We start from the raw sequence: 14070 nt of genomic DNA, 5'->3' as shown, positions 1-14070 counted from the left end.
TCCAATTTTTGCCAATTTTTGCACATTTACAGGGGTCATACTTTTTCCCGCTTCTCCTACACGGTTAACCCGATTGACTTCAAACTTGGGATGTACCATCTCAACACCTGGGACAACATCATTGTGAAAAATGAAAAGTTTTTGATATACTATATGACGGCGGCGGCGCATCAAATTTAGAGTTTAAAAATTCTTACTTCACGAGGCATTGCCGGTTGTACGTTTAATCTAGAGCTACGAAAATTGGTACACATATGTAACAGGCTATGACCTACAAAAAACTCTTTTTGAACCATATGCTAAACCTAACAGGAAGTCCACCATTTTGATTTATTTTGGAACGTGTTGCCATTTTTTTGGCCATTTCATTGGAGTCTTATTTTAACGAACTCCTCCTACAGTGTTTATCCGATCATCTTCAAACTTGGTGTGATTCATCTTAAGATGTTGAAGATGAAAAGTTATTGAAAGCTTTGTATTTCGTCGCACGCTGTTGTCATGGCATGCACTGTTTGCAAAGGAAAAAAAATATCCTTAAAGAAGCATTGCCAGTTGTACGAAGCAGCTAGAGCTACGAAAATTTGTAGACATATGTAACAGCCCAAGATGTACAAAAAAGTCTCCTGGTGCCCTGTGCTAAACCCAACAGGAAGTCCCCCAGGGGCCGGGCATCACATTTTGAGCTAAAAAAAACTCCTCTTTAACAAAGCATACCCGGCTGTACGTTTCACCTAGAGTTACCAAAATTTGTAGAGGTATATAACAGCCCTCGATTTACAAAAAACTCTTTTTGAACCATATGCTAAACCTAACAGGACGTCCGCCATTTTGATTTACTTTGGAATGTGTTGCCATTTTTTTTGGCCATTTCATAGGGGTCATATTTTAACAAACTCCTCCTACAGAGTTTATCCGATCATCTTCAAACTTGGTGTGATTCATCTTAAGATGTTGAAAATGAAAAGTTATTGAAAGTTTTTTATTTCGTCACATGCTGTTATCGTGGCATGCACTTTTTGCAAAGGAAAAAAATCCTTCTTAATGAAGCATTCCCAGTTGTACGAAGCAGCTAGAGTGACGAAAAATTTTAGACATATGTAACAGCCCAGGATCTACAAAAATGTCTCTTGGTGCCATGTGCTAAACGCAACAGGAAGTCCCCCAGGGGCCGGGCATCACATTTTGAGCTAAAAAACTCCTCTTTAACTAAGCATTCCCGGTTGTACGTTTCACCTAGCGCTATGATAATTTGCAGGCGTACATAAGAGCCCACGATGTACAAAAAAGTCTCTTGGAACCATGGGCTAAACCAAACAGGAAGTCCGCCATTTTGATTTATGATGGGATTTGTTGCCATTTTTTGTGGCCTTTTTCAGGGGTCATATTTTAACGAACCCCTCCTACAAAATTTATCCGACTGTCTTCAAACTTGGTATGTTTCATCTTAAGATGTTTAAGATGCAAAGTAATCGAAAGTTTTTTATTTTGTCACACGCTGTTGCCATAGCAATGCATGGGAATTGCACACCATATTTTGCGTTTTGATTAAACACCTAAAGCTATGATAATTTGCAGGCAAACATAAGAGCTCAGGATGTACAAAAAAAGTCTCTTGGAGCAATATGCTAAACCAATCAGGAAGTCCACCATTTTGATTTACGTTGGGATTTGTAGCCATTTTTTGTGGCCTTTTTTAGGGGTCATATTTTAACGAACTCCTCCTACAAAATTTATCCGACTGTCTTTAAACTTGGTGTGCTTCATCTTAAGATGTTTAAGATGCAAAGTTATCGAAAGTTATTTATTTTGTCGCACGCCGTTGTCATGGCGATGCATTGTTTGCCAAGTAAAATGTTACTTTTTTTTTTTGGTCTAAACATGTGCAAAAACTCATGAAACTTTACACACACATCAGGCTTGTCATCAGCATGAATATTTTAGAGATTTCTTATTCAATTTGCAATAAATGGTTCAATAGCGCCCTCTAGACATTTTTATGAAGCTTTTGCAAATGTTTTGTGTTTTATGATTCAGCTAGATTTGTAAAAATTGGGATACCTATCAGCCTAAGACTTACAAAAAGGTTTCTAAAGCCATATGCTGAATCAAAAAGGAAGTCTGCCATTTTGATTTACTTTGGTATTTGTAGCCATTTTTTGGGGCCTTTTATAGGGGTCATATTTTCAACAGAACTTATCAGATCGTCTTCATTCTTTGGCGTGTTTCATCTTAAGATATTTAAGATGAAAAGTTATTGAATTTTTTTATTTTGTCACACGCCTTAGCTGTAGCCATGCATTGTTTGTGAAGAAAAATGCTTTTTTGAGAGTCTAAATATGGGTGAAAACTCACAAAACTTTGCACATGCACCAGACCTGTCTAGAACATGAATATTTTATTTAGAGATTTGTTGTGCTATTTGTAATAAATGGCTCAATAGCGCCCTCTAGACATTTTTATGAAGTCTTTCCGATTATATGATTCAGCTAGATGTGTGAATATTGGCAGGCATGCCGAATATATTCAAAAAGTATTCTATATAGCCATGTGCCAATCCATTTTGATTTTATTTTGTTAATTGTGCATCGTTTTTGGCCTTTCCATGAAACTTTAAAAACACAAAGCATGGCAAAAACGTTTACAATTTAGATGGTTTCCTATTTGACAGTACCCCAACATGCCAGTACCCCGACGTGCAAATACCCCAACGTGGCCCGGGTTGCGAGGGCCCTTTATAGCTGCTCGCAGCTCTAGTTCTTCTTCTTCTTCTTTGTTATTATTCTTTTCCGCAAACAACCACATTTTTGAGGCACTAAACATGAACGAAAACTCACCAAACTTTACACGCAGATCGGGTCTGGCGAAAAATTTGATATTTTAAAGTCGCCATACATGATAACAGAAAAATGGCTCTGTAGCGCCACCTACATAGGTTTAACGGATCCCTGTCCCGCTACGATTGTCCTATGGCTACGAAAATTGTGTGGCACCTGTAGCACATCCAGATGAACAAAAACCTCTTTGATATGTGTACCCTAAAATAGACACGAAGTGAGGTATGAGTATTTGAATGTCCAATTTTGGCCCATTTTTGCACATTTACAGGGGTCATACTTTTGCCCGCTTCTCCTACACGGTTAACCCGATTGACTTCAAACTTGGGCTGTACCATCTCAACACCTGGGACAACATCACGGTAAAAAATCTAAAGTTTTTGACATACTATATGACGGTGGCGGGGCATCAAATTTACAGTTTCAAAATTCTTACTTAACGAAGCATTGCCGGTGGTACGTTTAATCTAGAGCTACGAAAATTGGTACACATATGTAACAGACTATGATCTACAAAAAAGCCTGTTGGTGCCATATGCTAAACCTAACAGGAAGTCCGCCAGAGGCGAGGCATCAAATTTTGTGTTTCAAAATTCTAACTTAATGAAGCATTCCCGGCTGTACATTTCACCTAGAGTTACCAATATTTGAAGACATATGTAACAGCCCTCAAGGTACAAAAAACTCTTTTTGAACCATATGCTAAACCGAACAGGAAGTCCGCCATTTTGATTTACTTTGGAACGTGTTGCCATTTTTTGGGCCATTTCATAGGGGTCTTATTTTAACGAACTCCTCCTACAGAGTTTATCCGATCATCTCCAAACTTGGTGTGATTCATCTTAAGATGTTGAAGATGAAAAGTTATTGAAAGCTTTTTATTTTGTCGCACGCTGTTGCCGTGGCATGCACAGTTTGCAAAGGAAAAAATTACTTCTTAATGAAGCATTCCCAGTTGTACGAAGCAGCTAGAGCTACGAAAATTTGGAGACAAATGTAACAGCCCACGATGTACAAAAAAGTCTCTTGGTGCCATGTGCTAAACCCAACAGGAAGTCCCGTAGGGGCCGGGCATCACATTTTGAGCTAAAAAACTCCTCTTTAACGAAGCATTCCCAGTTGTACGTTTCACCTAGCGCTATGATAATTTAGAGGCATACATAAGAGCCCACGATGTACAAAAAAGTCTCTTGGAACCATGTGCTAAACCAAACAGGAAGTCCGCCATTTTGATTTATGATGGGATTTGTAGACTTTTTTTTGTGGCCTTTTTTAGGGGTCATATTTTAACTCCTCCTACAAAATTCATCCGACCGTGTTCAAACTTGGTGTGTTTCATCTTAAGATGTTTAAGATGCAAATTTATCGAAAGTTTTTTATTTTGTCGCACGCTGCTGCTATAGCGATGCATTGGTTGCCAAGTAAAGTGCTGCTTTGTTTTTTTTTATCTATACATGTGTGAAAACTCGTGAAACTTTGCACACACATCAGACTTGTCATTAACATGAATTTTTAGAGATTTCTTGTGCAATTTGCAATAAATCGCACCCTCTATACATTTTTTATGGAGCATTTCCGATTGGATGATTCAAGCGCGAAATAACTAAAGATGACTTGACTTGACCTAGATTTGTGAAAACTCAGAGGCATACCTATTATATTATTATTATTTTTTGTACCTTACAAGATTATCTCTTGTGCCACATTAAACCCCTTTGCAGGCCTGAGCCAAACCACGGTCCATACATTTGATACCACTGCTTTATTTCAATGGTCAAGTACTTCATAACCACACCTACTTATGCTTGTCCTTGCATATATAGTAGACAACAAAGAGCTCTTTCAACAAAAGACATTTCCATCTACAAAGTCATACAAGGTAAGCACTCTATAAATTCTGCAATCACTACACTTCTATTCCTAAATTATCACTTCAAATACCAACAATGGTTAATACAGCTACAAATTTCTTGTATGTTTATGAAGTATGATACTGTATTTATTTCTACTCCTTTGCTTTTCTACAGAACATGAACAAATCAACAAGCAAATTCTCTTTTGATAAAGACCCTCTAATCAACTCCATACGCAAAGATTGCCACCTTTTTCCGTAAGTATACAATACATAAACTAAACAGGACAACTTTCTCAATCATATACAGTATGCCATACATATATGTATTAAGTTCTCATTTATTAACAGGTTTGTTAAAGGCACCTTTAGTGTGTTTTTCTGTTTGTAATGTTTCTCCACGAGCACGTCTAGCCATTGATATCATGTAGAACACATATGCTAACCTTTTAGAGACAATTGAAGCTTACTTGCACAGTAGCCACTATCTTAACCACTTAATTCACATGTCTACTTGACAACTTATTACATGTAGTGAAATGGTACTTTGTGCGTCTTATGCTTTTTTCTGAACACTGCTTTTCAACTCTTTCCTTAAAACCAATACATGCGGCACTGTTATACTGTATAAATATATATGTCCGTGTGTATATATAACCATTTATGTACCTGTCGTATCCTTACTTTTATTCATCATTTCATCACACAATCCTAAAACATTGCTTTTTGACCCAGAGGATTCAACTATACCATTTTTGCGTGTCTTATTACTTACTAGCTATATTATTTATTAACGGGCAAAAACTATGAATATAAGATCACCGTCAAATATTACGTCTGTAATATCCATATACAGTGCATTACATAATATGCATTTGTATTAAGACACTACCATGCTAAAAATATGCACACGACTGTTCTGTAAACTACACCTAAGACAACCAAACTTCACAGATCTAACATGATTCTTCATTCTTTTTTGTTCTACAGATGTATCAAATGCTGCCACACAGACAGAAGAAGCCACTGAGGACATGCACGAAGACGATGATCACAATATAACAGGACAGGTTAACCCCCCTGAAGTTTTAGCCCGCAGGTCAAAGCGTCCTAGGACTAATTCATCCATGGAGGTTACATTATCCTAAGACAGCCTATGTGCTAACCCAAACTCTTTGACCCCAAGGGATTCATCTGTCCCAGAAAACTTTTACACTAAAGAGTTTATCTGTCCTAGGGCGCTGTTAACCCCAGGTTAAAGTGTTATTTAATCTGTCCTGTTACAACAGCTATACATAAACAGCTGCATTCCTCTCCTGTTCCATCTCTCGCACTTCTTTCATCTCTTTTTCTCCTCTACTTATACCTATGCTTGCTCATGTGCTTTTTTCCCCTTTAGATGATGTCATTGGTTAGCCTGCTTCAAAGCTACATTTTTTCTTGAATAACTGTCACACATTTACTGTTTGCTGGACCCTACAAAACTGTCACAATACTTCACTATGTCATGAATACATATGTGTTGCACAGCGACACCACATTAAGAGTCATCAAAAAGCTTTTTATTTGATCACACACCATCTCTGTGCCATGCAATGTTTTCAAATAAACAGATGCTGGTTTTGAATATCAAACGAGCGACTTTTCATGAAACTTTGCACACACATCAGAAAGTCCACACTTTTGAATTTATTTTGGGAATTGTGCATCATTTTTGGCCTTTTACTGCACCTTTTTACACACAAGGCACGGCAAATGCATTTCTATTTTCCATGGTCCTTGTCTATTTAACAGTACCCCAACGTGCAAGTCCCCCGACTTGCATATACCCCAACGTGGCCCGGGTTGCGAGGGCCCTTTATAGCTGCTCGCAGCTCTAGTTATTATTATTATTCTTATTATTATTATTCTCCGCAAACGATCACATTTTTGAGACACTAAACGTGACCGAAAACTCACCAAACTTTACACGCACATCAGGCCTGGCGAAAAATTTGATATTTTAAAGTCGCCATACATGATAACAGAAAAATGGCTCCTTAGCGCCCCCTACATATGTTAAACGGATCCCTGTCCCGCTACGATTGTCCCGACGGCTATGAAAATTGTGTGGCACCTGTAGCACATCCCAATGAACAAAAACCTCTTTGAAGTGTGTACCCTAAAATAGACAGAAAGTGAGGTATGAGTATTTAAATGTCCAATTTTTGCCAATTTTTGCACATTTACAGGGGTCATACTTTTGCCCGCTTCTCCTACACGGTTAACCCGATTGACTTCAAACTTGGGATGTACCATCTTAACACCTGGGACAACATCATTGTGAAAAATGAAAAGTTTTTGATATACTATATGACGGCGGCGGCGCATCAAATTTAGAGTTTAAAAATTCTTACGTCACGAAGCATTGCCGGTTGTACGTTTAATCTAGAGCTACGAAAATTGGTACACATATGTAACAGGCTATGACCTACAAAAAACTCTTTTTGAACCATATGCTAAACCTAACAGGAAGTCCACCATTTTGATTTATTTTGGAACGTGTTGCCATTTTTTTGGCCATTTCATTGGGGTCTTATTTTAACGAACTCCTCCTACAGTGTTTATCCGATCATCTTCAAACTTGGTGTGATTCATCCTAAGATGTTGAAGATGAAAAGTTATTGAAAGCTTTGTATTTCGTCGCACGCTGTTGTCATGGCATGCACTGTTTTTAAAGGAAAAAAAATATCCTTAAAGAAGCATTCCCATTTGTACGAAGCAGCTAGAGCTACGAAAATTTGTAGACATATGTAACAGCCCAAGATGTACAAAAAAGTCTCTTGGTGCCCTGTGCTAAACCCAAGAGGAAGTCCCCCAGGGGCCGGGCAGCACATTTTGAGCTAAAAAAACTCCTCTTTAACAAAGCATACCCGGCTGTACGTTTCACCTAGCGCTATGATAATTTGCAAGCATACATAAGAGCCCACGATGTACAAAAAAAGTCTCTTGGAACCATGTGCTAAACCAAACAGGAAGTCCGCCATTTTGATTTATCATGGGATTTGTTGCCATTTTTTGTGGCCTTTTTCAGGGGTCATATTTTAACGAACCCTTCCTAAAAAATTTATCCGACTGTCTTCAAACTTGGTGTGTTTCATTTTAAGATGTTTAAGATGCAAAGTAATCGAAAGTTTTTTATTTTGTCACACGCTGTTGCCATAGCAATGCATTGTTTGCCAAGTGCTGCTTTTTTTTTTTTATTTATACATGTGTGAAAACTCATGAAACTTTGCAAACACATCAGACTTGTCATGAACATGAATTTTTAGAGATTTATTGTGCAATTTGCAATATATAGCGCCCTCTAGACATTTTTATGAAGCATTTCCGATTGTATGATTATGCTAGACCTACAAAAAAGTATTATGTAGCCATTTGACAAACCAAAGAGGAAGTCCGCTATTTTGATTTTATTTTGGGAATTATACATCATTTTTGGCCTTTTTCATTAAACTTTGTACAGACAAGGCATGGAAAAAAATAACATTTTAAATGGTCCTTGTTCCATGTAACAGTACCCCAACGTGCCAGTACCCTGACGTGCAAGTAACCCAACGTTGTGCTCAATAGCGCCCTCTATGCATTTTTATGGAGCATTTCCAATTGTATGATTCAAGCGATACACAACTAAAGATGACTTGACCTAGATTTGTGAAAACTGGGAGGCATACCTATTAGCTTAGCATTTTTGAGACACTAAACGTGAACGTAAACTCACCAAATTTTACACACACATCAGGCCTGGCGAAAAATTTGATATTTTAAAGTCGCCATAGATGATAACAGAAAAATGGCTCTGGAGCGCCACCTACATAGGTTAAACGGATCCCTGTCCCGCTATGATTGTCCTACGGCTATGAAAATTGTGTGGCACCTGTAGCACATCCAGATGAACAAAAACCTCTTCGATATGTGTACCCTAAAATAGACAGGAAATGAGATATGAGTATTTAAATGTCCAATTTTGGCCCATTTTTGCACATTTACAGGGGTCATACTTTTGCCCGCTTCTCCTACACGGTTAACCCGATTGACTTCAAACTTGGGATGTACCATCTCAACACCTGGGACAACATCATGGTAAAAAATCTAGAGTTTTTGACATACTATATGGCGGCGGCGGGGCATCACATTTAGAGTTTAATAATTCTTACTGAACGAAGCATTGCCGGTTGTACGTTTAATCTAGAGCTACGAAAATTGGTACACATATGTAACAGACTATGACCTACAAAAAACTCTTTTTGAACCATGTGCTAAACCTAACAGGAAGTCCACCATTTTGATTTACTTTGGAATGTGTTGCCATTTTTTTGGCCATTTCATAGGGGTCTTATTTTAACGAACTCCTCCTACAGTGTTTATCCGATCATCTTCAAACTTGGTGTGATTCATCTAAAGATGTTGAAGATGAAAAGTTATTGAAAGCTTTTTATTTCGTCGCACGCTGTTGTCGTGGCATGCACTGTTTGCAAAGGAAAAAAAATATTCTTAAAGAAGCATTCCCAGTTGTACGAAGCAGCGAGAGCGACGAAAAATTGTAGACATATGTAACAGCCCAGGATGTACAAAAAAGTCTCTTGGTGCCATGTGCTTAACCTAACAGGAAGTCCCCCAGGGGCCGGGCATCACATTTTGAGCTAAAAAACTCCCCTTTAACGAAGCATTCCCGGTCGTACGTTTCACCTAGCGCTATGATAATTTGCAGGCATACATAAGAGCCCACGATGTACAAAAAAAGTCTCTTGGAACCATGTGCTAAACCAAACAGGAAGTCTGCCATTTTGATTTATGATGGGATTTGTTGCCATTTTTTGTGGCCTTTTTCATGGGTCATATTTTAACGAACCCCTCCTACAAAATTTATCCGACTGTCTTCAAACTTGGTGTGTTTCATCTTAAGATGTTTAAGATGCAAAGTTATCGAAAGTTTTTTATTTTGTCACATGCTGTTGCCATAGCGATACATTGTTTGCCAAGTAAAGTGCTGCTTATTTTTTTTGGTCTATACATGTGTGAAAACTCTGCACACACATCAGACTTGTCATGAACATGAATTTTTAGAGATTTCTTGTGCAATAAATCGCGCCCTCTATACATTTTTATGGAGCATTTCCGATTGGATGATTCAAGCGCGAAATAACTAAAGATTAATTGACTTGACCTAGATTTGTGAAAACTCAGAGGCATACCTATTAGTCTAAGACCTACAAAAAGTATTCTGTAGCCGTATGCTAAACCTAAAAGGAAGTCCGCCATTTTGAATTTATTTTGGGAATTGCATACCATATTTTGCGTTTTGATGAAACTTTGCACACACAAGGCTTGTCAAAAACATTTTAGATGGTCCTTGTCCAATTTGACAGTACACCAACGTGCCAGTACCCCGACGTGCAAGTACCCCAACGTGGCCCGGGTTGCGAGGGCCCTTTATAGCTGCTCGCAGCTCTAGTTAGGGCCCGAGCAGCGACCGCTGCGAGGTCCCTATTGTTTTTCAAGGAATTCTTATTATTAGGGCCCGAGCAGCGGCGGCGGCGGTGCCGCTGCGAGGCCCTATTGTTTTTGTAGGAATTCTTCTTATTATTATTATTCTTATTCTTATTATTCTTCTCCGCAAACAATCGCATTTTTGAGACACTAAACGTGACCGAAAACTCACCAAACTTTACACGCACATCAGGCCTGGCGAAAAATTTGATATTTTAAAGTCGCCATACATGATAACAGAAAAATGGCTCCTTAGCGCCCCCTACATAGGTTAAACGGATCCCTGTCCCGCTACAATTGTCCGACGGCTATGAAAATTGTGTGGCACCTGTAGCACATCCCAATGAACAAAAACCTCTTTGAAGTGTGTACCCTAAAATAGACAGAAAGTGAGGTATGAGTATTTAAATGTCCATTTTTTGCCAATTTTTGCACATTTACAGGGGTCATACTTTTGCCCGCTTCTCCTACACGGTTAACCCGATTGACTTCAAACTTGGGATGTACCATCTCAACACCTGGGACAACATCATTGTGAAAAATGAAAAGTTTTTGATATACTATATGACGGCGGCGGCGCATCAAATTTAGAGTTTAAAAATTCTTACTTCACGAAGCATTGCCGGTTGTACGTTTAATCTAGAGCTACGAAAATTGGTACACATATGTAACAGGCTATGACCTACAAAAAACTCTTTTTGAACCATATGCAAAACCTAACAGGAAGTCCACCATTTTGATTTATTTTGGAACGTGTTGCCATTTTTTTGGCCATTTCATTGGGGTCTTATTTTAACGAACTCCTCCTACAGTGTTTATCCGATCATCTTCAAACTTGGTGTGATTCATCTTAAGATGTTGAAGATGAAAAGTTATTGAAAGCTTTGTATTTCGTTGCACGCTGTTGTCATGGCATGCACTGTTTTTAAAGGAAAAAAAATATCCTTAAAGAAGCATTCCCATTTGTACGAAGCAGCTAGAGCTACGAAAATTTGTAGACATATGTAACAGCCCAAGATGTACAAAAAAGTCTCTTGGTGCCCTGTGCTAAACCCAACAGGAAGTCCCCCAGGGGCCGGGCATCACATTTTGAGCTAAAAAACTCCTCTTTAACAAAGCATACCCGGCTGTACGTTTCACATAGAGTTACCAAAATTTGTAGAGGTATATAACAGCCTTCGAGGTACAAAAAACTCTTTTTGAACCATATGCTAAACCTAACAGGAAGTCCACCATTTTGATTTATTTTGGAACGTGTTGCCATTTTTTTGGCCATTTCATTGGGGTCTTATTTTAACGAACTCCTCCTACAGAGTTTATCCGATCATCTTCAAACTTGGTGTGATTCATCTTAAGATGTTGAAAATGAAAAGTGATTGAAAGTTTTTTATTTCGTCACACGCTGTTGTCGTGGCATGCACTTTTTGCAAAGGAAAAAAATCCTTCTTAATGAAGCATTCCCAGTTGTACGAAGCAGCTAGAGCGACGAAAAATTGTAGACATATGTAACAGCCCAGGATGTACAAAAAAGTCTCTTGGTGCCATGTGCTAAACCCAACAGGAAGTCCCCCAGGGGCCGGGCATCACATTTTGAGCTAATTACTCCTCTTTAACGAAGCATTCCCGGTTGTACGTTTCACCTAGCGCTATGATAATTTGCAGGCATACATAAGAGCCCATGATGTACAAAAAAGTCTCTTGGAACCATGTGCTAAACCAAACAGGTAGTCTGCCATTTTGATTTATGATGGGATTTGTTGCCATTTTTTGTGGCCTTTTTCAGGGGTCATATTTTAACGAACCCCTCCTACAAAATTTATCCGACTGTCTTCAAACTTGGTGTGTTTCATCTTAAGATGTTTAAGATGCAAAGTAATCGAAAGTTTTTTATTTTGTAACACGCTGTTGCCATAGCAATGCATTGTTTGTCAAGTGCTGCTTTTTTTTTTTTATACACATGAAAACTCATGGAACTTTGCAAACACATCAGACTTGTCATGAACATGAATTTTCAGAGATTTATTGTGCAATTTGCAATAAATAGCGCCCTCTAGACATTTTTATGAAGCATTTCCGATTGTATGATTATGCTAGACCTACAAAAAAGTATTATGTAGCCATTTGCCAAACCAAAGAGGAAGTCCGCTATTTTGATTTTATTTTGGGAATTATACATCATTTTTGGCCTTTTTCATTAAACTTTGCACAGACAAGGCATGGAAAAAACTAACATTTTAAATGGTCCTTGTTCCATGTAACAGTTGTCAAGTGCTGCTTTTTTTTTTTTTATACACATGAAAACTCATGAAACTTTGCAAACACATCAGACTTGTCATGAACATGAATTTTCAGAGATTTATTGTGCAATTTGCAATAAATAGCGCCCTCTAGACATTTTTATGAAGCATTTCCGATTGTATGATTATGCTAGACCTACAAAAAAGTATTATGTAGCCATTTGCCAAACCAAAGAGGAAGTCCGCTATTTTGATTTTATTTTGGGAATTATACATCATTTTTGGCCTTTTTCATTAAACTTTGCACAGACAAGGCATGGAAAAAACTAACATTTTAAATGGTCCTTGTTCCATGTAACAGTACCCCAACGTGCCAGTACCCTGACGTGCAAGTAACCCAACGTTGTGCTCAATAGCGCCCTCTATGCATTTTTATGGAGCATTTCCAATTGTATGATTCAAGCGATACACAACTAAAGATGACTTGACCTAGATTTGTGAAAACTGGGAGGCATACCTATTAGCTTAAGACCTACAAAAAGTATTCTGTTGCCGTATGCTAAACCTAAAAGGAAGTCCGCCATTTTGAATTTATTTTGGGAATTGCGCACCATATTTTGCGTTTTGATTAAACTTTGCACACACAAGGCTTGTCAAAAACATTTTAGATGGTCCTTGTCCTATTTGACAGTACCCCAACGTGCCAGTACCCCGACGTGCAAGTACCCCAACGTGGCCCGGGTTGCGAGGGCCCTTTATAGCTGCTCGCAGCTCTAGTTCTTCTTTTTATTAGGGCCCGAGCAGCGACCGCTGCGAGGTCCCTATTGTTCCTGAAGGAATTCTTATTATTATTCTTCTTCTTCTTCTTTGTTATTATTCTTTTCCGCAAACAACCACATTTTTGAGGCACTAAACATGAACGAAAACTCACCAAACTTTACACGCAGATCGGGTCTGGCGAAAAATTTGATATTTTAAAGTCGCCATACATGATAACAGAAAAATGGCTCTGTAGCGCCACCTACATAGGTTTAACGGATCCCTGTCCCGCTACGATTGTCCTATGGCTACGAAAATAGTGTGGCACCTGTAGCACATCCAGATGAACAAAAACCTCTTTGATATGTGTACCCTAAAATAGACAGGAAGTGAGGTATGAGTATTTGAATGTCCAATTTTGGCCCATTTTTGCACATTTACAGGGGTCATACTTTTGCCCGCTTCTCCTACACGGTTAACCCGATTGACTTCAAACTTGGGCTGTACCATCTCAACACCTGGGACAACATCATGGTAAAAAATCTAAAGTTTTTGACATACTATATGACGGTGGCGGGGCATCAAATTTACAGTTTCAAAATTCTTACTTAACGAAGCATTGCCGGTGGTACGTTTAATCTAGAGCTACGAAAATTGGTACACATATGTAACAGACTATGATCTACAAAAAAGCCTGTTGGTGCCATATGCTAAACCTAACAGGAAGTCCGCCAGAGGCGAGGCATCAAATTTTGTGTTTCAAAATTCTAACTTAATGAAGCATTCCCGGCTGTACATTTCACCTAGAGTTACCAATATTTGAAGACATATGTAACAGCCCTCAAGGTACAAAAAACTC

At 38.5% G+C, this 14070-nt stretch overlaps 1 protein-coding gene across 2 annotated transcripts in view; it reads left to right on the top strand.

The window, feature by feature from the left end:
- The window catches only part of fen1 (flap structure-specific endonuclease 1), a 60879-nt gene that overhangs the window by 27284 nt on the left and 19525 nt on the right, over window positions 1–14070 (top strand). The window lies entirely within an intron of this gene.

This window comes from Festucalex cinctus, chromosome 20, assembly GCF_051991245.1.
Source record: "Festucalex cinctus isolate MCC-2025b chromosome 20, RoL_Fcin_1.0, whole genome shotgun sequence".
Classification (NCBI taxonomy): Eukaryota; Metazoa; Chordata; class Actinopteri; order Syngnathiformes; family Syngnathidae; genus Festucalex; species Festucalex cinctus.
The sequence above is the reverse complement of the archived record's forward strand: the minus strand, read 5'-3'. Positions and strand labels throughout refer to the sequence as shown.